Genomic DNA, 27433 nt, shown 5'->3' on the forward strand with positions numbered 1-27433 from the left:
TTTATATGTATCTGTATCTGCTTATTCATTTATTATTGATATTAGCCACGCATTCATTATAAATGACAAATTTTCCATTTACCTTTCGTGCCGCTCATTCGGACGGGTTAATTTCATTTTGCCCGCACTCTTGTTTATTAGCCACACATTTACTACATTTTTCCCTCCTTTATTTCACTGTAATTTCACACTCGAGTGCCTTAAATGCTTAATAATATGTCAAATCATCATGGCGAAAGGCTTTTCGGGGGGCTTTGTGAATTCGGCGCCACAGCGTCACACGCTCGGCTACCCGAAAACAGACAGATATTTTGTAGAGTGTGACTTAATTGAAAGATTTTGTGGAGTGGGGAAAAAAACTGGGGGTTTGTGGCAACATACGTATTCGTATGTATGTGAGCTAATTGACAAATTTGGTCTAGTTGGTGGGGAAACTTTTCGAATTAATTGCCTCAAAAAACAAAAAAAAAATAGGCTTGTAATGCTATCAGTTGCCAGTGAATAATATTTACCAAATCTATGCACGCTTTTTTAGTGCCTTGATTACCTCACGATATCTTTCACACCCAAAAAGTGTCGCACAAATAACAAATTCACACCTAAGCAAATAACTAAAAACAAACATTGACATAGAAATTTCTGACAATGGGCTGAAGAAAAAATATTTGCGTAGATTTCTTCGGAATTATTTGTCTTTAAAGAATCGCATAGAATCTATTATGTGATAAGTTGTCAAGCAAAGAAAGTCAACCATAATTTCAATTATTCGACACATGTTTTGTGTGAGATGCTTATAAAAAGATAAATTCAAATAACTTTATGGATATCAAATAACTCGTTTGCACTTATTTTCCGCTTCATTCCACATCGATTTCAGGCCTTCGTTTTTGATTAGAGCGTCAAAAGGAGAACTATTCCGATAATCTATAACGCCCTGGTGATATGAAAAATAAAACCACTTGAGATACTTGGCCAGCCGTCCGTGTGTACATTGTGCGTCATGTTGTCCACGCAATTGCCACCACCGAAGCGGACTGTAATCCGAACGAACTACACACTCCACACCGAAGACAGCAGAGCAGCACCACCACCACAACCATTCCCTGCTCTTGTCCCTGCTCCTGCCCCTCATCCAGCGGTAGCCAGCAGCAGACAGAGGGCGACCTTTTATGGCATTGGGATATGGACCCCTGCGGTCGTTTGCATTGCAAAGCGTGCAACGCGAGAGGGGAAAGAGTGGCAAGCGTGAGGGGGAAGGGGGCAGAGTGCGCGCTGCAGGGGCTGAAACGACAGCCAAGTACACTTGCAAAAATAGTGCAGTGATATTTAATTCATAATTTTTTTAAAAAGGAAATTCTACGTATGTTTTGTTTCCAAGTTGCTTACTTATTGGTTTGTCTTTAATATATATTAATTTTTTTTTTAGCTAAAAGCCTGCCTTACTTTTTTTACAGTGCAAGGGAGGGTTGCGGGGCTTTTGGTTGCCGTGGCAGGGGCTAACATGATTTGCACGCTTCGTTGCTTCGGTTGCATTTAACATGCCTGCGGATGGAAGGGGCAGCCAAGCGGTGGCAAGGGCGGCACAAGGAGGCAGGGGGGGCGCAACAGAAGGTGAACTGATGGCGTGTGGTTTTTGCCGCCGCTGCGGTTTCAATTCAAGTGACCGTCCATCCATTCAGCTCCCCCCACCACTGCTCCCTCCAATTCGCAGTTCCCATTCCAGTTCGAGCCACCGCATTTGGTTACAATTTGGTTTTTCAAGCCGCGGCGCCGCAAAACGCGTTTCATTCTGCCAGCAATTTCGTTTCGTTTTTCAGTTTTCAGTTTTTGGTTTTCGGTTTTTTTTTCTTTGGATTTTTGATTTTCCATTTTCGTGCTGTGCATGTTGCAGCGCCATAATGTTCACAAGCTGCAAGTGGCCGAATGCAAACCGTAAACTCTATATGGAAATAAATTATGACACTAATGCCACAAACGAACGAACGAGACACGATCGAATTTCCCCTTTCAGTTTGTGTGTTGCTGTTGTGCCGCATAAATTATTTAGCGGCGCCTAATGGCAATTAGTTGCAAGTGACACGCGGCAAATCAATGAAATTTTTGGTGCAAGGTGAGAGAGGTGACGACCGATGGAAAAGTAATGGAAATCATCGCTTAGTCTGCGCATGAGTTATGGCTCATAAATAATGCGGGTATCCCCCGAACATTTGGGTGATTGTAAAAACAGAGAGATAAAATAAATGCTTAAAGGCACTACAAGTTAGTGACGAAAGGCGCTGTTCGGGTAACAATATTTAGTAGGTGCTTGATCAGCATTTATTTAAAACCCTAAAATTACGTTTACTGCCATTGTTTATGTTAGTTACAATATTTGTTAGCCATAAGTAATAACCATATATTGAAGTGCCTAATTAAATTTGGAAGATTTTACGAGAAAACTTCAGGCTTTTTTTATATAATACATGTTATTTATTATATTTGTTAACTCTAGTACGCTAGTGAAATAAAATTAACTACTACCAATGGAGCGTTTACAATTAGTTCGAAAAATCTTTAAAGTTTTTTATATGTTTTTTTCGGTATGTAGAAGAGTTATAAATAGCTACTGTTTATAAAAATAATATTTGTCGTTCTCAAAAATCATTCAATTAGATAAGCACGTCGCACTGGATAATATTCATCAAAGTAAAGGAAGCGTTTAGGTCGGCTAATGCCCCCTAATATGCTCAACTTCCTTTCCGGTTTGGGAGGCATTAAATATCCCCAACTCCCCCCCCCCTTGGGTGGAACATATGCAACCGAATTTCTTGAAGCAAATTGGGGCGTGGCACTCCAGTGCTGCGTGTCGTAAATGCTTCATTTGGTATGCACATAAATTATAAAGCAAACACTCACTCGCTCACACATTTCCCGCCATGCAACCACCGCCCACTCCACCCTCTCAGTTTTCCAACACCTCACCCCACCCACAACACCTCCGCCCCGCCCCCCTGCGTACCTAGTTTGCTCCTCCATAGACAGCTGTAAAAATTTATCGATAAATGTTTAATAGCTCAACACGCACATTGCCGACCGAGAGCCAGCCAACGAATGCGCATAAATAAATAAATGGAAACATAAATAAATAAAGCGTTGTGGAAAGAACGTAAACCAAACACACACACACGATTCCAAGTCGAAGTAGATGCCTCCATCTCCAATCCCACTCCCCACCACCCAAACCTCTATATCTTGTATTTAATATGAGCAAACATGCGACGAGCGTGTAAATATTTACTAATGAACAATATTTACTTTGTTATTAAAGTAGTCGAGCCAACGGATGGCCAAGAATTGTAGGTTGCTGGGGGGAGAAGGTAAGTATGTGTGTGGATACACTTGGGGAAAAATCGAGGTCTTGCGTTCAGCTCAGCGAGGCTAAGTGTTTTCTTTACCAATTTCCCATAAGCTTTTCCGTTCGCAAGATCTCATATATTCATATTCTTTACATATGAACATTAACATTTAATAGGGAGCATTTTAAACAGTAGTTTTATTGATGAACTAAGATTTTAACTAGATTGTTGTTTACTTTTATGCATGAATATGTAGATATATGAATATATATCTAATCTTGTTAAATGCTCAACTTTATTTTTTGGTAACTTTTCCCGTTGCTGAAGTGTAGCTCGGCTTTTGCGTGTTAATGGCTATGAGAGAGGTGCCAGGCGAAAAGGTCTGCCCCTCGAAGAGTCCCACACTCCGCTCTCGTCGTCGCCCTCACACGACTCTTGATGTCGTGATTTGCGGCATGAACTCAAGTGGACGGACAGGCTGGCTGGACGGACAAATCGGACTGTGAAGATGGTAGCTGCCACACGGCCATAAACAACTTGATTGCCGAGCCACGCCTGACCGACTCTTGCCCCTGCTGCCGGAGCACCTTCCTCCTCCACCGCACTACGATCTTCTCATCCGCGTTCGCACTTCACTTCCAAAACGAGAGCCTTCAAGGGAGCAACGATAATTGCCCTGAAGGGCAAACCCAATAGTGACAAAAGTGGCATTACTTTTCAATTTTCAGCAAAAACACTCGCGCACTCACTCTCGCCCGTTGCAACAACATAATCAAAGCAGGGCAATCGTTTAAAATTTATTTTAATTATGACCAAAATCCCGTACAACACCCCTCGCGGCCAAAAAAACAAAGAGCAGAAAACACGCTATGCTTTGGCGTGCAAAAAGGGGGCGAACATTCGAACCAACCCACCCCACTCCACGCCACCCCACACATTTTGCATTTAAATGTAACAAGAAGGGTAAATTTCGAGGCAGTTGGAGGGAGGGTGTGTGCTGCACGGAGCATGAATCATGCGTTGTTATATATACGAAAGTTCCCCCTTCGTAACCTCGCAAAAGTGTTGAGACAACAACTACGACGAGGGATCGAACGGAACGAAAAGCAAACGGGGGAGCAGGGGAAAAGTGTGTTTAAAGTATAAAAAGGGGGAACGAACACTGCAAAAAAAATATATATATATATAAATTATTATAGTATGATTTATCAAAAGCATTGCATGTCATAAGTTCAATTGAGCAATGCTTAAGAATTTTTTTTTTTTTTTTGCAATCTGTCTTAGTAGACAAAAATAAAAATACGTAGAAAATTAAAACAAATCAAAGTACTGGCATTTTCGCTCAGTGCACGCTGGCCCAGCGAAGGCAAGACCCTCTCTACTGGCCCCCTTCTCCGCTTGTCTGTATGCAAGACCTGTTTCATTATAATTATGACCCTCATCAAAAATATTTGACTCAAGCGGTTTGTTTCCCTCTCCTTTCGTTCGAAAAAAAAAAAATGAACGGACGACCCTTTTTTGCTTCATAATTTCATTGAGGATAATTTGAAAATGTGCTACGCCATGGAACGGTACGTTGGTCCCCTCCTGACTTCGCAACAACCCCGTTTTCCTTGTCGGCCGAGGAAAATATCTTCTTTAGATTTTTATGGTGAAAAGCGATTACGCAGCAGCGCAGCAGAAGCGACGCAAAAGTGCCAAAATAACGATTAACCGAGGGGGGGAGCGGGCTAGAGCTTAAGGGTTGCTCCGCACACAACACCCCATCCCACTCCATCATATACACATATATATTTTCCAGATCCCCGGAGCTATGCCCATTTTCTTCGGCCCGAATTTATGAGGGTTGCTCCGTCAGTCAGTCGGTCTGTCTGTCTGTCTGTCTGTGCATAAGTAATGAATGCGAAATGCCGGGCAAATTTGACTTTCCCCCTTGGGATGTTTGCGCACGCTTTTGATTGACTGGATTTTTTTTTGGGATAAATGCATAGTAGGTCGGGGATATGGCAGTGCTACAATCGCCACAAAGGGCAGCTGCACATTAGAGGCAAGTTCGGGTATCGGGCAGCAGGAAGTTGGCGATGCGGTTGCCGTAATCAACAGCAAATGCTACAAGAACAACAACAGCGGATTTGTAACATTTCCTGGGATCCTGGGATTATGGAACGAAATTATAGTGAACGAGGCAAAACAAAGGTGGCAAGGGAATCTTCTAAATGCCACGCGTGTTTCCCATCATTGTTTGCAGTTCTGTGCACACATTTGCAAATTAAATGATCCCATTGGACAGGGCCAGGAAGCTTATCCGTTAAAAAAACATTCTGTTCGCCAGCGGCTAGAGGATACATCCTGTATTTGGTCAGGACTTGATCCGTTTTGGTTTGCAGCTTCAACGCCCAAAGGCAAAAATGTTTTGTGGTTAGCAAAATGCTTAGTCAACCGTGAGTCAGCAAAATGTTGAAAAATCCCAGACAATAGAATATTTTCTTCTAAAAGGTTAGTCTCTTTTTACCGTGCTCCAAATGCAACTTTATCACACTGATAGACGATAAATTTGCTTGACTGCGTGTGTTTCACACACTGTTAGTGTCGTTTATCCGTCAAATACAATTAGGTTGCCTGTGAGTAAATAAATCTGAGCATGTTGCCAGTTCTGCGCATCCTATTACCTCAGGAAAACCCTATACTTTGCCTCCCAAGGACCCTCTTTTCTCTCATTACCTTCCTCTTTTTTTTTTGCTCTTCCATTGAGTGCGACTCTGTATGTGTCCTTTGCACACGTTCCACATTCACTTGGCATATACAAAGAAAAAAAAAAAAAAAAGAGGAACTCGACATGTGAACAACAATATTATCCAGTCCTCCCCTCGCTCCTGGGTGCACCCCATCCAGTCCATGTCCCTATCCCTATTCCTATTCCTAGACCTATCCCTTCCATGTCTTTGTTTTTGTTTCCCTTGGTGAGTTCCCCTCGGGTTACTTCGAGCGTGTAATGTATGCTTTTCATGTGTTTTTTTTTTTACTTGTCTTCTTCTGTATGCCATTGTTTAGCACGGAGTTTCGTTCTGCTTCCTTTTTTCCCGTCTTTTTGTCCTGCGGAGCAAATAGGGATCGTTTAGGAGAATCAACAGAAGGGCTGTGGAGACGCCTAGGCACCGACAAACTGACGACGTGATGTCCTTGCCATGCAAAACATTTTGGCAACACACACACACACACTCCCAATTTGAAAGTTACGATGGATGTGGAGAATGAGGTTGTTAATTTTGTATAGCTTTTAGTTCCTCAGGACTTTGTCTTTTCTCATCCAGCTTTGGTGGCTAAATTGAAAAAAGGACACAAATCCAGACGAGTTCTGTCTCATATCGAATTCTACAAAGAGATATCTCGCATAATAGAAATTTAATTAATTTGAGAGTATTCTTTATCTAATGAGCGTTTTAAAGGAGAACAACACATTTAATGCAAATTGACGTACGTTAACCAAAAGTACTTAACCTCAAGCTTGTGTACTATAATTTACTGCATTTTCTTCGCGGACAGCTACAACAAGCTAAGTACAAAACTGTGGAGCACTTAATCATCAAGATCACCATCCCTTGGTGAAACTTTAGCCACTTTGATAATTAAGGAGCGCGGAAAAATGTTGATTAATGTGTCGCTGGGATTAATTACAGATAATTGTTATAAATATCTCAGGCGAACCACGTTAAGCCAAGGACATTTCACTCCTTGTCCAGCTAATTTACCTGAGCAAAACCAGTGGAGGAAAGTGAGGAAAGCGAGCAGGAAAATGTGCGCAGCTGGCGGTGAAAATGTGAAAGCCACAGGGCAGGGGGAAAGCAACAAATATGCTTAATAAGTAAACAAGGGGAGGGAAAAGGGGGAAGGACTCACAGGAGGGTGATCCAGAGCAGGACAATGCGGCACGTATAATTACATAGCCGACACCTTTTTGCTGCTGCAGAATGGGATGCGGAGGGTTTGCCCAAATCCTGAAACTGCAATCAATTTCTGTTTCTGAGTTCTCTCCCCACGACCATGTCCTTTGTGTTTGAGTTCCAGGGAAATTTAATACAAAATTATTTGCCATGAAGGGAAGGAAACCCGAGGAATGAAACGGACAAGAAGAATCCAACGCAGGAGGGTTGTTGCTCGCCCTCGATTCGATTCGATTCCCAAGGGGGAACGGACTTCCATGTCGGAAACACATGAAAACACCCCAACCCTCGGCTTTTTGGCATATTAAATGCTAATTTTCCTTTGATTGAGTGCATGTTTTGTTGCAGAAACCAGTTTCCTGGATCTGGACCTGGATCCTTGTGCTCATCGATGCGCAGCGAGTGGAAAGAAATCATGCTAAGTACCATGAAAATTAATTGATTTGCGGATTAGTTCCTCGGGCAATGTGTGAAAAGGGAAACAGTAGCCATCCAGTCAGCCAGCCAGCCCAGCTGCTGCCCAGTTAAGCCACTCCATTCGAATGGAAAATATCGAAATCTACTCGACTCACTTGACTTTTTGGCCCTTGTTCGGATCGCCGAGAACGTTCTTGTTTTGGGTTCCCCTGCCTTCCCGCTCTCAAGTGGCCGCAAATCGTCGTGGAGTCCCGAACGCACATGCATATCATTCGATATGGAATAAGAAAGGCCAGCAAAGAACATGAATAAATAAAATGCCAAGAGTCGCCCCAAAAGGAATGCTGAAGGGTTGGGGAAAATAAAATAAATACAGCACTCAACGATGGCAGCGTGCTGCTTTTGCAATGCTTAAAATCGCAATTACCATATAAAAATGCTATTAAAAATCAGCATTGAATATTTAATTTAGCAGAACCTTTAATCCACTTTTATTATTATTATATTCGATTTCGCTGCCAATAGTATATTTAATTACTCGGGTGATTTCTATCGAAATCATTGAAGCTACAAATGATTTACTTAACTTTCATTTATGCCTGGATGCACTCAAATAAACACATAAAACAATATAACTTATCGAGTGGGCAACAAATTGATTTAATTTGTGTTCTATTTATCCTGAGGTCATAACAATCTTTGGGATATTTTTTGCTCTGGTAATCACGACTTCCAATCACGACTCACGCTCCCATCATCACAGAATGCTGATAAGTCAGGCAAATATGCTCGAAGCGAATGAAAATCAGAAACGAGCAATGGGATTGGGGATTGCACGATGAAGTGGGGAGCGATGCGGGAAATTCGATGACTTCGGTGTACAGCTAAGGTCAAAGTAATGGGTATACATATTACACTCTTTTCATCTTTAATTTTTCTTAGACCGAAATGGTTTTCTATCAGTTTAATCAAATAGGAATTCGTTTAAAAAAAATAACTTAAAAATTTGTACGAATTTTTTTAACCATATAGTTTAAAGGGCGCTATTTAACTATCCTCCGCTGTTTGTTGTACTGTATCCGTTTGGGCGTTCGGCATGCAAATTGTGCGCTGCGCCGTTCTGGCTGGCCATACGATTTCTGGGCCAAGAGGGGGTTAGTTGAAAGGGGGGAGTTGGAGGTTCGAAGGGGGCTTGTAGCGCATTTCCAGTTCAATGCTCAAATACACGAGTTGGCGCAAAAAGGCAGCAGATGGATAAGGGGGAGAAGTGGCAACAACAACGATGATGGCAACGTCTTCAGTTGCTCACACAGATACTCACTAATATAGTTTCATATGAGAACACTGAAAACTATAGTGACCATAAAATAATATACAATAAATTATAGTACAAAAACATACATTTGTTTGTTACTAGCAAACATTTAATTATGAAAGCAGCATGAGTGCAGTCTAAATTTATTTCAGTGTAATGCTGATGCATATCTGAAAGCATATTAAGACTCTGCAGCAACTCGTAAGTGTGTAAAATGATCAGCAAGTTGCAAAATGCAACACAAGACCCCCAAACTGGTGGGGTCTTGTGGGGATTTGGGGGCGTGGCAGTCAGTTTGTTGTGTGGTTAGGACAAAGCGCCGGCATATTAGAGGGAGCGAGATAGAGGGGCATTGAAGAGAGCGAGAGGGAGTAGGGCAACGTGCCAGCCAGCGTACAAGTATTAAACATTCAAACTGCGAACAATGGCAAACATGGATGGGAGCCACCATGCTAGCAGAAGGTAAAGGGGGGCACAGAACTTATATGCACATCCATATATTTATATATGTATATGTGTATATATTTATATGTGTTTGTGGAAGGACCAAGGCGCGGTTCACCGATTGCTATGAAGTATGGCATGGAAAGCTGCTTCCCTTTCTCTATTCATAAACCCATTGCCATACAATCTTTTTATGAAAACTAAGAAAAAAAGGAATTTAATTCACACAAAGGTTGCAAAATAGTTCAGCAGATTCTACTTTAAATAAATTTGTTTCTGATAACTCATAAGTTTAGGATTTAATCACTTGAAGATGTTGATAAACTCTACAGTTTATGTAACTTTACTTTTCAACAATGCATAGCTATAACTTCTTTCAAGTTTCATATAGTGAAAAGTTCACGTAATGTGTCAAATCTGCGACCATATTCGATGAAATGATGTTATAAATGAAAAACGATCCCTAACCTAGGGTTAGTCCACCACAAAATAGCGCACTAAGTAGTGGTCATATCACGTTCATTCACAGCTGACACATCAGACGGGGAGGCGAGCGTTGGGAAGTGAGGGGGTGGCAAGTGGCACCCACTCATGCATTCAATTCGAAATGCCTGAGGGCAATAATAAAACAATTCCGCACACACTCGCCCCCTTCGGGAAACCATTGTGTATGGAGAATTGGTAACTGTTGGCTGGGATAACCATTTTGGTCTGTGCCAGAAATGAAATCTATTGTCTGCCAAAAAGTTAACGCACTTTATTGCTATTGTTCAGTGGCGATGGGCGGAGGAGGAGGCGGCGGCGGCGCAGGCTTGGAACGGGCTGATGGTCTTATTTCGTGCCCCACTCGAGTTCCACTCCAGTCATTTGTCAAGTGAGCTCTCGTTCTGTGGCTGGCAAACCCCGCTCCATACCCTTCCTAGCCAACTTTGCGGCCAAACAGAGCAGGGCACATAGGAAAATAAAAACGATGATGAAGTAAGTGCCAGCTTTGGCAAGTCGAAGTGGTTATGCCCTTTAAGTAGTTACTTGTTTTGGTCAGAAATTACAGGGTATAGCAAATACAACATAATAATAAATGCTAACTGGTATGTAATCGATGTATTTGGTTAATTAAAAAGACCTTATATGAAGGTATCATAATTTCCAATCCGTGTAATCATGCCCGGCAAAAGGGTATGTAAAAAAGAAGAAAAAAATCAAAACGAGCCAAGAAACAGAGGAGCTAACGAAGTAGAAGAAGCCAGAAGACGGAGCAGGGAGAAAAAAATGTTGGCAATACAATATTTTGCCATTATGTCGAACAATAACAAGTCGACATAAGTAGATGTCGGGGCCAGAGGAGAAGTTGCACAGAATGAAAATAAGAAAACGAAGAGCGGACTGAGAAGAGCCAAGGCGAATAGCTGCCAATTTCAGGCTTAAGTGTTCTTTTCTGGGCCCCCAGTTCCCCCACCATTTCCCCCGTTTCCCTCTGATCCCCCTAGATGCCCCCGCTCTGCCCATCAGATAATGGGCTACAAGACATTGAGCCAAAGAGCAACGACGCATATGAAATTTAATACCACTTCACCTTTATTTTTTTTTTTTGTTCCCTCTTCTCGGCTTTTCTTCCTTTTTTTGTTTCTTTCTGCCTTTTTGTGCGGCATCCGGCGCTCCTTTAACCTAACCCCCAACCTCCCCACTTATTTTTGGATACCCCACTTCCTTAGCCAGAGATTTGAGCGCTTTATTAAGCGTATTTAACCGCCGATTTTATGTAGCTCTATGATTTCTGGAGTGTCATGAAAGCGAAATCAGGGTGTAAGCTTTTGGAAATGATTGCATTTGATTATAAGAACAAAAACCAATGCTTAAGATATAATAGAGATATATATAATATCTCTACTTAGTTGGGCTGCTTAAATCCTTTAAAAAATATATGTAAATTGGAAAAGCCAACTGGGGAAATGCGCTCAATTCGCGGAAAAGGCCAAAGCGAACACAGCGGGCAAAACAATGAATTAACAAATACAATTCACATTTTATGCTCACGAAAATGAGGCAAGAATTAATAAAAGAAGCGGTCTGAAAACTGAAAAACCGGCAAAAACATTTCGCATGAGCAAGCACAAACAATTTGGACCAGAAAAAAAGGGGGGTTTAGATATAGAATGCCAGGGGAGTTGGATTGAAAAAGAAACTCGACAAGAAAAAAAGAAAGAAAACTTGGGGCAAGAACAAGAGAATTCTTCTTTTTTTTTTTGTTGCACAGAACCCAAGAACGTGGCATGAAATACAAAACAAACAAAAGCAAGAAATAAAAAAAAAATAAGCGAAGCTAAAACTCGAGAAGTGGTGGGGGTAAACATTAATATTAAACAAAAAGTGGATGCAACAGCAAGAGGACTGGCAAATGGGAAGCGAAATATAAACGACAAAGTTTTTTCCACTCCGTCCCGATTTGAAGGAACCCATACCCAACCCACCACCATACCCCGCTCATCCTGCACAAGTTGTTCCTTGGTAGAGTTGCAAGTTTTATGGGGTTCTGTGCGGAGCCCTCCGCCTTGTCATGTCTTCTCGAATCCAGCAATGCTCCAATCCACTCCACTCGACTCTACTCCACTCTACTCCTCCCTCGCTCCTCTGAGCCAGAAACTCAACTCCAACTTGGCTGAAAACTTTGGCCAACAAAGCAAAGACAGGCGAATGGCAAAAAGAGTGCGAAGGGAAACATTTGTAAGTCTCAACCACAAAGTTTATAACGATTTAAATACGTATTTATTTGTATATATGCCAGGCTTAAGAGATTACTTTTTCTTGGGTATATTTCAGTTCAATTTATCTTTAGATATTCGCTGCTGAATTTAAAAAACGCTCAAATTTCAAGGTATCATATCAAGTCAAAGATCAGTTCTTGTTAAAACACTCTGTTGTATGCAAATTATCGTGTTATGCTCTACACTTTGAACAATTCAGTTTAATTAGGCATCGTAAAAACAGGAAACACATACATACAATGCCATTAAAAATGCATTAAAAGCTAAACAAAAACAAATCGAATATCGAATAATCGAATGGAATCGAATAATTGGCGATTGCATGGTGATTAATTGCCGGCAGACTTTGCCGCGCCACATTCTCTCTACTTTTCCACTTGACCAACAAATTGTAATCCGATCCGCGACAGAGAAAGAAATCGCTGTGGAGTCGGGAGGCAAATGCAAGACAAGTTGCTTTCGTTGTTAACTGGTTTGCTTTTCGGCTGTGTTTTTCAGTCATAAAAACAAAGAGGAAAAGGGAAAAAAAAAAACATCCACAAGGCATTTGAAAAATGTGCAATTGAAACTAATTCGGTTAAGTGTTGAGCAGGAGTGGCAAGGGGGCAGGCGGCGGCGGTGCATAAATTCGTGGCATGCTGTGAAACAAGTTGCAAGTTTAGCTAGTTGGGCTGCACGCACGCAGCATGCAACAAATTTCTCAGCGTTTTTATGGCGCTGCCGCCTGGTGGCAAGCAAACAGTTGCAACAGCCGCGCGCAGAAAAAAAGACGCAAAAATTAACACCGCCGGAGTCAGCTGCACACAAGCGGTCGTTTTCATTAAACCTAATCTCGTTTTGCACCAAGATACACTCAAAGGCAAGTACAAATATTTACAAAATATATATGTAGTAACTAACTAATATCGAGCTTATACAGTGGATACCACTTTAGTAGAATGTACTTACTACACATCGATTTAAATTAATGTAAATGTGTCTCAAGAAAATTTTACATTTTTCTTAGATTTTACTTTTTATTTAGTTTTGTCATAACTATGAGTTATAGTTTCATTGACTTCAAGTGTATTTTTTTTCGATGGCAGCTGCTGCTCCCATTTGTGGCAGCAATTTGCCGTTTCTCGTGTGGCAGTCTGTAAATTTATTAGTGCGAATGGAGATAGACAGATAGAAAATGTATTTTATTTGCTTTCACAGAATAACAAATACAAATCGTACTCCATATCTGTATCTGTATCTGCATCTGTATCTGCATCTGTATCTGCATTGGTAAATGTATCTGTATCTGTTTATCCGCAAGAAGTTCAAAAAATGCTGATGGCCATAAACGAGTTGAATGTGAAAATATTTGCTCAACTTATTTGCAAATTGCTTTGTAGTCATTCCTCGCATTTTCCCTGCTGCATTGAGATTTGTAAATAGCAAACAAAATACACAAAAAATAACTAAAAGCCGATTGCAATTGGCAAACATAAACAAAAAAAATAAGGCAAAAACAAGCTAACAAAATAACCAAAGAGGGTGTCCGTTTTCGCAGCCTTTTTGGCATTGTTTCGGTTTAGACGGTTTTTTGTTTTTCTCATTGCGTTTTGCTTGGCTTTGCCTCAAGTGTTTCTTCTCACTTGGCAAAATGCAAAGGAAACGAGAAATGTTGCAGCTAATTTGCTTGTTCGGCCAGAAGGGGGAGGGGGGTTCCGTGCAGAGCGCAACAAGCAAAAAGCCATTTCGCAATTTCAATTGTGCACGTCAAAGTGTTAAAAACGGCACGCGATTTATTACACAAACGCACACAAGAAGAAAAACGCGGTTTTTGAAGTCAAATATAATTGCTAATTTAATATATCACATAACAAAGCATGTTTTAGCAACTAAATTTTAATGTATTATTTTTTTATTTGTATTACATTTTAGTAAGCTTAATTCCAGGCATTATTTAACATATTATTTTTCTTTACTTCTTTCTATCTCTTTTCTTTCAGTGTATTCAGGCCATTAGCTCTTTAGATGAGCTGAATAAGACTTTTTGTCCAACGCAAGTCGAAGTTTTTAATTTTCTTTGGCATTTCGTTTATGTCGCTTTTTTTTTATTTCATTGATTTACTGCCTGCAATCAAGTGTGAAATTGACATGCCCCCAAATAAATATTTGCTAAAATATGCAAAGTTGCCTGCCTGCCTCTGCATTTTTACGCGTTTATTCGCATTTTATTCTCCAACTTATTATTTTTTTTTTTTTAGTTAAGCGTTTTTCATGATTTATGCCAGCTTCATTAATCTGGGGGAAAAAAGAGACTAAGGAGCGCGGGTTCGAATGCTGTTTATCTGGCCATCGTTTCTTTTGGCGCTTTTAGCGCTAAGCACAAAACTGGAAGTTGGAAAAATGAAATCAAATTGCCGTTCATTAATAAAGCCAAGAGTGCCAAGTGTGGCAAGTGTGTGTATCCATCGGATACCGACTAACAATAGAGCAAGTCTATGGAATTCAGCCTGTTTTCTTGCCGGACTTAATCATTTGGAAGCGAGCCACAGCTGCCGACTTCGGTTTATGCCAATTGAAATGCAACTAATTTGTTGGAACCCCCCCACCACCATACAACCTCCCTTTCATCAACCAGTCAAGCTCGTAATTGTTGTTGCATGCCTATAAATTATGATAATTATTTAATGCAACCACAAAACGACAGTAGAAATAAATCGAAAAAAAACTATACTATGAAGTTGAAAAAAGATATATGCAGTTAAAAACTGAAATTGTCTGCAGAGAGCCATGTTATATTAAGCAATTTATTGATGGAAAGAGACAGCAAAGTATCTTATTTTTACTCGATACCTACAATTATCACGCAAATGTCCATAATAATCATGTGTATAATGACTATTATATACATCAATCCATCTAAATGTGTGTGTACACGATAATCATGCCGAATACAAAAGGCAATTTACGTAAATTGCACAAAAAAAATCGCAGAAAATTAAACAATTTACAAAAGACAAGCCCCCCATTAATAAACATGAAATATCGTTGCGGCGAAACTTTTGTAATGAACCGAACCAACCAAAATCAACAATACAGGGAAAAAATTAAAATATATGTACAAAAAAAAAAAATAAACGTGGGTACATAAAAAACAGATAAACGAAAAATAAACTTTAAAAAAAAGACACACACACACAGAGAAATATATATGGCATAATCTTTTTATGGCCATAAAGCTTAAGCAGGCAGACGGCGTGTTTTATTTGTTTATTTTTTTTTTTTTTGCCTGGAGTTGTATGTTTGTTTAATTATTTCAGCGGAAAAATGGAGTGCACAAAAAACTGAGCTCAGCAGCTGCCAATTGCAGTGGCAATAGTTAATTGTAAGCTAGCTTTTTTCCAGGATTTTAATCAAACTGAGCAAGGAAAATATATAGTTTTCACAGATCCCAACTAACTATCTCACATTTCCCTGCTCTGTGGAGGGGCGCACTCACTCACTACTCACTAAACAAGTCGAGGGCCCTCTCCGCAGTGAAACCATCCATATCGACCATAAAGTTGCCTTCTCCTTGGGCTTGATTATTTACATATTTACATTTTCCCCAAGCGGCGAGGGGGCAAAAAATCGAGTGGCGGTGGTGGAGCTGCACACACACAACAAAAAAAAAAAAAAAAAGAAGTGAAGTCAAAAGATACCTTGCTGTGAGTTTCATTTGCGTTGCGGGGAAGCCAAAGCCGCCAAATAAAGAATCATAAAAGATATCAAAATAAATATGAGGCAGCCGAGTGGGTGGAGGGAAGGGGGTGGGGGGTCTGCCGGCCGAGGAAGCAGTTAAAGCTTCAGTAGCATTGGGCTCAGCAGGCGCTCGCATTGTTGTTGTTGCCAGCAAATGCTTAGCTGGTATTTAGAGGGGGGCACAAAAAAAAAAAACAAATAAATAACCAAGAAAAAAGCAAGAAAAAACCGAGTCGAAGTCGACGACGCGCCAGTCAGTCAAACAAATAAACTCGCAAAACGAGCCAACTTGATGGACTGCGAAGCTCGTAGGCCAAACTTCCCCCTCTACACCTCTGTTTCCACACCCCCCACCCCCCTGCGGTAATACATACATACAACAGAAATCCGCCGCTAGGCAAATAAACAACAGAGTGAGTTTTATGGGACACACGAAAAGAATCTGAGAAACCTTTGCATGACCAATAGATACATTTTCGCCACGGATTATGACTGCAAAGATACTAAAGCGGATGATACGTTTTCGTAGGCGCCGCAATTTCTCCAACTATATTTATATTTATAAGTTTTTTTTTTCTATTTTTGGCCACCGAATTGCCGGCGCGTGTGTCTGTATAAAAAAGAAAAAAGAGACCAAAACGATCTAACAACAAATCAACTCAGATAAGACATAAACAAGTCAAAATTTACACGCGTTTTTCATTTCAGCCCGCTGTTGTTAGGGAAACTTTAGCTCGTTTATCAAATTGCAATTCTTGTATGTGCGCTCAATTAGCACGGGTTAAAAAAAAGCTTTAAATAAATATGATAAACTATTTTCTATGTGTCAATCAAGTGTTTTTTAATTCGAAAATTCATAGCAAAAACGCAGCTGATTTACTATTTAAATACGAACTATTTGAATGGCAGTGGGAAATATGGCTATAAATAATTGTTTGCTACAACTTATGTCAGCAGCAAAAGGCATCAATTTTGTAATTATGAAATGTTCCATTGAACAATGGAATTTCAGTTAATTTTCGTTCGTTTTTTATTTTTTTTGTTTACGTTGTCTGCGGCGGCTGCTTATCAGAAATTGTTTTCATTCCGTTTTATTTATACTGTGTCATAAAAAAATAAATATTAATTGAGATTATCGCATTGTGATATTGCTATATTTACACGTTATAATTAATTGTTCTTATTTATTGAATTTGCACAGCAACCCTACCCCTCTCCCCTCCCCCGCCCCTCTAGTCACAGTTTAAATTGAGTTATTCGCACGGCGAGAAATAAATAAATACGAAAATGTGCATAAAATTAAACGTGTTCAAATGACATTAAATGTGGTTTTTTATTGAGCTTTCATTTCGTCGCATTTTTTGGCCTCTACTCCATCTGCCAAAAACGGCGAAATATATGAATATGCAAATTGATATTGGCCGTGTGTGTGTGCGTGTGTGTGTATAATATAATTTATCTGCATGTTTGGGGCCGCCCTGTGGCTGGCAGCATAAATTAATTATCAAAAGCATTCATTTACATGGCTGACTGCGCGATCCGACACCCGCTGGCAGGCGGCACCCTCTACCCGTCACATAGATACTGTATCTCACGGATACACAATATACTCATGGATCGCCCGCTTCCCCTTCCCCCACCCTTCCACTCCACAGGCCCAGAGTCAATTTGAAAAACATCATCACAATCAATTTGATTCGTTTCTCGTGATGGGAATTAAGTTTTTGTATATTTGTGTATCTCTCTTTCTCGCTTTTTGCCTCTGCATCATCGTCAGCTGTTGTTGTATTTTGTTTGGGGTTTTTTTTCACCATTTTTTTTATTTGTATTTTTGTTGTTGTAGTTGGCCCACATTATCTAGTGAACGTTGAACGCTTTCGTGCCCCCGTTGTTGTTGTTTTACCCCCACCCCGCATATTGTTGTTCTTGCCTTCCTACATGTGTTTAGCGTGTTCAGAAATTTGCTTTTTTAATGACGCTCTTGTTGATTGCCGGCTATTTGTTATTAGCCCCTTCGAGCCCCCGAAAAACCACCATCATTTCGTCGGCTGCCCTTGTTTTTAGCTCATTTGAAATTTTCAGAATTTGCAAATTTAATGCAATTTATTAATAGTTCGAATTGCTTATTTATGGCTCGTTTCACTTGATTTAGTGGTGCAAACATTTTCAGCCATTGTCATGATGACAGCAAATGGATTTAGATAAAAACATATACACAACCAGCTCCTCAATTTGGCTTTATTTCTGGGGCCACTTTATATCATTGGTTGAAAATTTTAGGGAGCGGCATATTATAATATTCAAGTTATCTTATCGTTGGCAGTTTTGTTGATTTTAGAAAAGGTTTCCGTTTTATTAGTGCTTAAAAACTCGAGAACTAGAACAAGCGAATGATTAATAGTACTACATTTTTTTCTACTAATGAGTTTTTACTATACGCGTATAGTCTCAATGAGTTTTTGTACTTTTGGATTTTCTTTACTTATCTTATCTCAAATAAGTTAAGTGCCAATAAATCACAGACTTAAACGGCGGTTTCTTTTTTCTTTCGAAGCGAATAAAACTGGTTTAAAATTAAGTAAATGACAATATGCAGCTCTAGCACTTAGTGCTATTATCAATAAGATAATGCATTCGGGAATTGTGTAATCAAATATAACAAGCTTTTAGCTTGTTTTTTTTTTAATTAAATATAATAAATCGAATCAATTGCAATCGAATTTCGTGAAATTAAAAGGTTTCAATTCAATTTGCACAGAGTATTCCCTGTTGGCCATCGCTTGTCAGTGCAAAGAAAACGGAATATAATCCATTTTCACACTGCTGGCACTGAAATTGAACCGAACCAAACCAAACCAAACTGAGCTGAAATTGAAATTGCAAACTTCGAGCTCGATGCTAATTCGCATGGGCGGACAGATAGGCAGTTAGACAGGCGGAAAGTCAGACGGACAGACGGAGGGAAAGACGGGCGGGGGCGGAAACGAGGCAACGTTTGTCACTGTCGGGGCGTTTTATGAAAATTGAACAAATCAATTAAGTCTAATCGTGCCTTGCCTTTGGGTGGGGCCCCAGTAGTCTTTCGCTGGCTCTGGCATTTGTTTGGCCCCCCCTGACAAATGGACAAATAAATGTCTGCACACGGGGGCCAATGCCAGATTGCCATGGTTGTGCTGTAACTACCGTTCGCTCGCTAAAAGCCAAAAGAACACAAATCAAATAATATATGTATATACAATAAGTACGAGCTGCAGCAAAAGCAGCAACAACACAAACAGCACGGGCGGCACATGCTACAAATTATGAACACTGTAATTATATTCGTATAATATTTTGTCAGCCAATTGACACATTTGCTGTGGGTGCAAAAGAGCAAGCCTGTGTGTGCGCTCGAAAGAGACGGAGCGCGAGGGGCAATTACGCTGGGGCTCTCGGCAAATGCGCAAACCAAAGTCGGTTAACGTGGCTCTTGGCTGCAATTGTTGGCCGCCATCTGCGGCAGTTGCGGTTACCGTGGGGCAAGCGAACACGGCAAAGTGGAGTGTGTTCAAAAAAACTAACAAAAAGAGCCTTAATTGAATCAATTGAGATACAAATATCTAAAAAAACAAGTTATTTAATGGCATTTCTTATATAATATAGGTACATTAAATTAAAAATGAAACACTTAGAAAGTTCTACCACAAACTTTATCTCTTGACTTCACAGCTTAGTTGGCTTGTGACACTTGAAAAGTTCTTTTGGCCAAATATCAACTGTATCTGGCGGTTTGTTGGCAACTTTTGCCATCGCACAGTGTGACAAATTGTTATGTATGTAGCAATATGAGTGTGCTGCCATATTCCCGAGTTCGTTTCCATATCTATGTGCATGCAGTTCTACACACAAGCTCGGCTCGCTCGCTCGCTGCTGCTGCTGCTGGTGCTAATGACCGTAACTAAGTTGGCGTCACGATTGTGTGCGCCACTGGAAGCCAGATTCCCCCGCCCCCGACCCCCTTCTCATGCCAGACCCCACTATAAAGCCCCCTTGTGCGGTTTACTTTGTACCGGCCATTTGTGTAAAATATTTTAGTGTTATGGCCGGGCCAAGAGAGCGCTGCCTAATAGTCGCTTAATTGTATCTGCGTGTGCGTATCTGTAGCTATGTGTGTGCATATCGGCAAGTGTATCTATGCATTTATGCCTAAACAGTTGTTTAAATAAACACTTTTGGCATGTTTACCCGAAATGCGTCTACAATGTTTACTTAATTAAATCGAAAAATGAGCAAACAAAACGAAACGAGAAACGCAAACAACAACCCTAACCTACTACTATATAAACTTAAATTTAAATAAACTTAAGATAAGGCAACGGAGATTTTGCTTCCGGAATTGGAAGCGAATTTAAATTTGCACAGATAAGCAGTATAATCAAGTAGAAATGCTCGTTAAGGAAATGTATTTTGTATGGCTTTTAATTTATGACTAAATGAATAGCTGGGCAGTGAAAGATTAGCATAGTGAACAATGTGCTAAACTAAATATTTTCACTTAAGAAACATGATATTTTTAAGAAATTTAAATAATTGAAATGTAACTTTTCCACACATTCATTTTATCAGACACTTGGGACAGAAGCACAACACCCGATATTCATTTTCATAATTCGAGTAAATGCAAAACACGCCCAGTGCCGCCTCTGCCCCCTCTCCCCATCAATGCCCCAAACCCACCTGCCACCCTCCCACCCCCTTGCCCGACTGTTTTGTTTATCGCTCATCGTTCGGCTGCGCGCTGTTTGCCATTCGGTTCGTTTGACGCGTCGCCGCAGGCTTCATTAGGTGAGCGTGATTCCGATTCGCATTTCCATTTCGACAACCATTCCCATGCCCCCCGCTGCACCCCCTCCCCACCCACTTCTTGATGACCCGCGAATTCCGCTTGTCTTCCCACATTACGCTTGCAAAACGAAATTCCATTCCATTGGTGCCGAACAAAAACCCAAATTAAATCCACTTCAATAAATCTCAAAAAGGTAACAAACAAAATACAAAAATTGAAAAAAAAAAACAAGGCCTGTCAATTTTCTAATCGCTCGAAATAACAAGAAAAAACTCCATTTAATTACAAATCGGCTTAGATTGAAACGCCTTAATTGGCATTAACTCGATGAAAAAAAAAATGTGTACACGAATACTTGTGTTAAATGCGGCAGCGATAAGTGGCAAGCGGTAATTAATCAAACTGGAAATCAATTTAGGCTCATGCCCTCTCGTTCCCTCTCTTCTTTTCTCTCCTTCTGGCTCTATAGCTATCTGTGTTGTGCGAGCAAGAGAGAAAGTGTGGAGTACCTTTGAGATGTATAAGCTTAAACAATAGAGATTTTATTGCAGCTAAATGTTGGCTCTTTGTTTATTAACTCCATAATTATTGTAAATTAAATAAATTAGATAGTAATAAAAACGTATAATTCGAACCTAACGATAATAATTACTTTAATTTACCTTTTTATAAATCCAAAATAGTCGCAATTTCTGCTCTGGATATGCGCGTTCCCGATTTATAGACAGCATCCAAAAGATGAAGAGAGGGCTCGGGGGTCGGGTGGCAATGAGCAGTGGGTGGCGATGGGCAGGTGATGATTCCTTTGCTTCCTGGCCTGCTCGCACCCACAGTGAGCGACTATCGTGAGGGGGGTTGGGGGAGAGAGTGAGAGAGCACGCGAGAGGGCGTAATAATCCACAAAAGAAACTCCCAAACTCCCAGCTCCCGGAGCTAACGGAAGGTGAAATGCAAATCCGCAAAATTTTCCTAGCAGCGCAATCTCAGGAATTATTTTCCATTTATGTAAGAGCGAGAAAGAGAGAGAGTCAAACTTGGCTTTTCCTTCTGCTTTTCTCTGCTTCTGCTGGATTCTATTGCTGCTGCTGCTTCTTCTTTTTTTCTGCTTGTTTTTCACTTCTTTGACACTTTTTGCATTTGCTTCTCTTTTCTATTTTTCTTTTTTTGCGACAAATGTATGAACTTTTTTATGAGGTTAGTTGTTGTTTTTTTTTCTTTATTTCTCTACAAATACACGAAAAAACGGCACTTTGAGTAAGGCGAGGGAGGGAGACAGCGAGAGAGGGAGCGCGTGTCCAAGCTCTGTTGCCTTTGCCTTCTCTCCGCATGTACATATGTATTTGGCAGAACAGAAGCTGCTCCACCGCACACATACACGTGTACATGCATAGCAAGAGAGGCGGTGAACAGAGCTTGGGGCATACAAAAAAAATACACGGGGGAGTTGTTGCACGACAGAGATACGTCGAGCGAGGGGAGAAGTGGACACGAAGAGAGACTAAACGACCGTCGGACTGACGCGACGCGACTTCACCTTGCACACGCGCGGAAATTGGCGAGAGCGACAAAGCGACGACGAGTTCGTCGTTTGTCGGCGTTCTTTTACCGCAATGTTTGTGCGAAACATAAAAAAGCTTTGCACATACACAGCGGCAGGCAGTGCGAGCGAGAAAGAAAGAGACAGAGAGGGAGAGCGCAATACACACACACACACAAGCACATGCAGTGGCTGTATAGTAATTTTATTCCGGTACTATTCAACTGATGAAGCTTCTGTTGCTGTTGTTGTTATTGGCAGCAACATATTGCCAGTGCCACACTCTCATTTTGGTTCGTCTCCTTTTCCTTTCTTTTTTTACTACTACTTTTTAGTAGTTTTCTTTTCCTTTTTTTGGCGATGATGATTACGCTGCTCTTTTAACACACAGAGATACACATACAAACGCACGCACAAGTCAGGCCCAAGTGGGTAATTTGTTTTATGAGTAGCGGCAAATAGCACTTGTGTATGATTGTCGCTCTCCTCCTTCTTCTTCTCGTTGCTGTTGTTACTCTTCTCTTTTAATTTTTTTTCTGTTGTGAATGACAGACAGCTACGAGTTATAATTTTTAATGCGTTTTTGGCATTTCTACGTTGCTTTGGGTTAATTGCTTGAAACGCGACGAAACACTAAATCACGCACACACAGATACGCGGTACGACCAGAGAGCGAGAGGCCAACAACACTTATTATTTTGTTGTCGAGTTGAATTAAATCAAATGCACATGAGGAAATCACACTGGGGAACAGCTTTGCTTACTTCTTTTCCACAGACTTTAGTCCTTCTTTCTTGTTGTTTTTGGGATGTTGTTTTTCTTAATTAAAGATAGAACCTGATCCGCTCAGTGTTTTTTATGTTTTTGTTTGGCGACAGCGTTTTATCCGTGCTGTCCGAACGAACCGAAGGAGCAACGCGTACAAAAGCGCATAAATTGAGAGGCGAGAGTTGGCTAGCAACGCGCAGGGTTGTCGGGTATATGGTGGTGAATAACAACTACATTTCGGTACATATTTGGTTCCAAAAGAATTGTTGTATTTTTTCGAATGCTTCTCTTATATCGTTATCACAATTTGAAACTCTTAGAACGCAATGAAGTTACAAATTACTTATTTAAAACGTATTTACTTCTTAACATTCTCAGCCACTTGACAACCCTGCGGCATTTTCTACACACACATCCACTGCTTACATCGCACACACTGGCATTCCCATGCACATACACAAACGGTCTCTGAGCGGCATTTCTTTAATGGCGGCTTTTTCGCTCTTGCTCGTGCGCTCTTAGTGCCCTCTCCCGCTCTCTTGCTCTGCCGACGCCATATTGCGCAGTTATGTATGTTCATCCCTTTCCAATTTGTTTACAGTGCCGTCGTGTGGTCTCTCACTTGTCCGCTGTTGTTGTTTGTGTTATTGCGTTTGTTGCTCTTGTTATTGCTATGCCTCTGCAAATTGTTTTTGGTGGGGTCCTGAGGATTGATTACTGATTGGCATGTCGTTCGCCTATAGTCAGTTGCCTTTTGTTGTAGTTGTTCTTCCTTTCCGTTTGCTCCTTCTTATTGTCTTTCACCTTCTCACCACACGCACGCTGGCTTGCACACGCACGCACCTCACCACCACCTCCACCGTCTCCTCGTCCTGCATCCATTTCCTCCTTGCTTCTTTTTTTTTGTTGGTGGGCGGTGCGTGGGGGGAGTAGCATATAATGACATAATGAGATTTATTAGGCGCAAAATAAAGCCATAATGTTCCATTTGACCTTTGTGTAACTTTGACAGTGGTAATTCTCGCCTTCCTGTGCCACCGGCTTATTATTATGATGATGAGCAAGAAATATCCTTGTTGTATATACACACATACATATGTATACATTTACATACATATATAGGGAGCATTGCAGAACATGAGCATTTTCAATTCGTCATCAACATTTTGAAAGTTGCCTTTGGCAGTCGTCGAAGCAAAAGGCAATAAGTTCCACTCAGCCAAAGTTTCAGATCAGGAGCGCTTAGTTTAAGCTGGTACAAGCCTATTTGTTTAAATATTTCTCTATTTGAGCTGTCTATTACATTTGTAATCCCTATAAATGTTTGAAAATGCATTTGCCCACTACTCGTGATTAACAGTAATCGCAAAGAGTGTTGCCTACTTATAGGCATGTTAAGTAATAAGACCGCAGTCGTCTTTTAGGAGACCTGTGCATTAAATGAACTAATTAAATTTGCAATGAGTTGGTTTGTAAATAAAAACTCCAATAAATTTGTCACACTATCGACTCCCTTTGAATCCAGCCCTGTTTCATAATATTATCATCCTTTTCCTGGGGAGCCACTCTGCGACGCTTTTCGCTGGCATTTCCTTTGCCGGAAAACTTGTTTGTGCTCCTGCAACCAAATATACTTGGGCAAAGTGTTTGCTCCTTGTTTTTCCATTGGCATTCGTGCACGCTCTCTCAATTTTATTGCTGTGATTATGATTTCTAGTTGGATTTGACTATGCACGCACACACTCACATCGAAGGCATTTGGGGAATTGATATCCTTGTGCGCTTTTTGCAAGAGTTCAAATATTTTTCATTTTATTGCTGCTGACACACAAACACAGGAAGCTCAGGAAGTGGGCGCCGAGTTGGGGGTGTGGCACTCAGTGATGGGAAGGAGCAGGGGGCAGGGGGGTGCGTGGGGGAGTGTGTGTGCGGAAAGGACACGCACGTCCTGGGCCCAAGGGTGCTCAGGCAAACAACATTTGTCAATGCTGGCAATATTTCACTCCGGAATGGTCCGTTGCCAGTGGATGCCCTCAGTTTACGGCTCAGTGCCTGGCCAAAGGACCAGAGGACCTCAAAAAGCCTCACAAATCCTGCTACACTTGCGGCCAGAAAAAGTTGCCTACTTGCAACTATAACAATATTAAGTTGATAAGTATAGAAATAATAATTATTTTTGGAATATTTTTTGTTCTTACTCTTGTACCAAATAAATATTTTAAACCAAGCTTTTTAACTTAAAATTAAATTGGTATTTTGCTGCCAGTCACTGTAGATCTAAAGGCATGTTGCCTGCCGAAATGAAAATAATCCCCAGCGGGCGTTTGTTTGTATTCGTTGCTGGCCAAAAATGTTGCACATCGATTGAGCCATACATTCTCGTAAATGCATATGTATGCACATCTGTATATACATACATATATCCTGCCACCCGCACGGAGCAAATTATGTAATTATGTGCGTTGAAAAGTTGCGCAAATAAATAGAATTCGAATGGGAATGCTAATGAAGCCATTATTATTTTATGCGCTATTTAAACAAGACCGACCGGCTTGCAACAGCACCCTGCCCCCACCCCCCGCCAAGGACACTGTATGAATAATAAAGGGGCGCCACTTCAGCTGACGGATAAATAAATATTAATGCCAACATATTCGGGACAAAAACTCATCCTTGAGCCACTGGTCACTGGTCGGGCGGGTGGAAAATGTGGAAAGCGAAATGAAAAGCGTTGCGCTCTGTGATTTTGACAGTGCCCATTCCCCGTTTTTGCCACATTTTGTTGCAAAATATGATTTCATTGTGTGCTCAAATTGAATTAAATTCTTGGAGTGTGACGTGCACACTCTCGAATTTGCCCCGCGCTGGAAAACCCCGCTCCGAAAATTCCCAGCTGCCACGACTCTATCTGCATCGCTCTATCTCTGTTGTTTTTTTTTTTGTTTGCTTCCTTTTTTTCGGGCGCTGTCTCTTTCTGCTCGGGTATTTTCCTTTTGGTAGCTTTCTGAACGGAAGCGGATATTTTCAACGCGCCATTGTTATTTTTTGAGTGCGGGAAATTGTTCGCCCCAGCTTTTCTTCTCCTCCTTTCGCCTTTCGCCTTTCTCCACTCCCTTCTCTCCTCCCTTTCTCCGGGTGAAAGCAAACGAAGCGAGGGACCGAGCAAAGCGTCGTCCTTTTTGCTGGCGCTTCTTTCTCCCTCTCTTTCACGCCCCACGTTGCTGTCTCTTTCTTTTTATCTGTCCTTGCATAGGGACAAATTTTGAATTGTTTTTAGTATGGGAAATGATTTTTAAACATTTATAAACAATATGTTTTCGATTGCTTAACGGGTGAATATTTTTTTATAAGTATATAGTTTTAAGTTGAATTTTTCATAAAAAATGTCTTTTAAAGGTAAGGTAAATTGCTTTTCTTTCGAGTTACTTAAACGTAGAAGTTGGTAAATTCATGTAAAAGCCTCTGATTTCGGACAGTGTGCGTCTCTCATCCGCTTCATGCTTATCATTGTGTTGAGCTCCATCGTCCTTTTGCCCCGCCCCTCTGCACTTCGCCCTCTGCCCAGCGAATGCCGCCCCCTGCTGCCACGCCTTGTCGACAGCTTTGTTTGTGTTGTAAATATAATTTTACGACTCTGCCTCTGTCAGACTCGACTTTCCCCCAGCGATTCCACCCGCGCACTGTCAGTCATTTCGTCAGTTGGTCGGTCCTTTGGATGGGTTTCCCAACCACCCAGGCATCGGACCAGCCACCTATCTCACCCACACCGCCCACTCAGCCACCCAACCACCCATATCCACCCCTGGCCTTCCCTTTGCCCTTCATCAACTGTCGCTGCTTTTTGTCTGTCGCTTTTTCTCCCCCACTTAACATTTTATTAAGCGAAAATGCTTGTGCCGTAAAATGTGCGCTTACATGTTTGCCCGCCCACCAGCTCCACCCCAATTTTCCCGCTTTCCCCCCCCCAGCTCCTTCGCCTCCTGCTGCTTCGTCCTTCTTGGGCACGCACCCTTGGGCTGCTCTGCCGCAGTCATCGTCGTCATTTTCATTTCCTGTGGTCGTATTTATGCTTTTTATTTGAATTGATTTTATTTCGTTGCCTTTTCCATTTTCCATGTGGCGTGAGCCCAGCTTATCCTTGTGTTTTCCCCCCTCATCCCCTAATGGTGTGGGTGACTGAGGGGTTGTAAGTGCGATTGTGTGTGTGCTTGTCTGTGTCGTGTAGTTAATACGTTGATTTCATTTTTATTTTTATGATCCCTTTGCCACTTTAATGTTAATTTTATGACACTGATGTTGATGATGCTCAAAACTGGCGCAAACTAAGGGCTCGACACTGGCTATAAATACTTGTATTTATGGAAGATACATT

The 27433-nt window shown here is 41.1% G+C and overlaps 1 protein-coding gene across 2 annotated transcripts in view; it reads right to left on the reverse strand.

Moving 5' to 3' along the window:
- Positions 1–23205, reverse strand: part of LOC117138467 (uncharacterized transmembrane protein DDB_G0289901) — a 75793-nt gene extending 52588 nt beyond the window's left edge. The window contains exons 1-2 of one of the 2 annotated variants that reach the window (XM_033300595.1): positions 23058–23205; positions 21419–21980 (exon numbers count right to left, since the gene is read on the reverse strand). The gene's annotated coding sequence lies outside the window, so the exon portion shown is untranslated. Of the gene's footprint in view, positions 1–21418 lie in introns of both variants that reach the window. The other variant, XM_033300594.1, reaches the window with a different exon arrangement.
- Positions 23206–27433: the final 4228 nt, after the last annotated feature.

Source organism: Drosophila mauritiana, chromosome 2R (genome assembly GCF_004382145.1).
Source record: "Drosophila mauritiana strain mau12 chromosome 2R, ASM438214v1, whole genome shotgun sequence".
NCBI lineage: Eukaryota > Metazoa > Arthropoda > Insecta > Diptera > Drosophilidae > Drosophila > Drosophila mauritiana.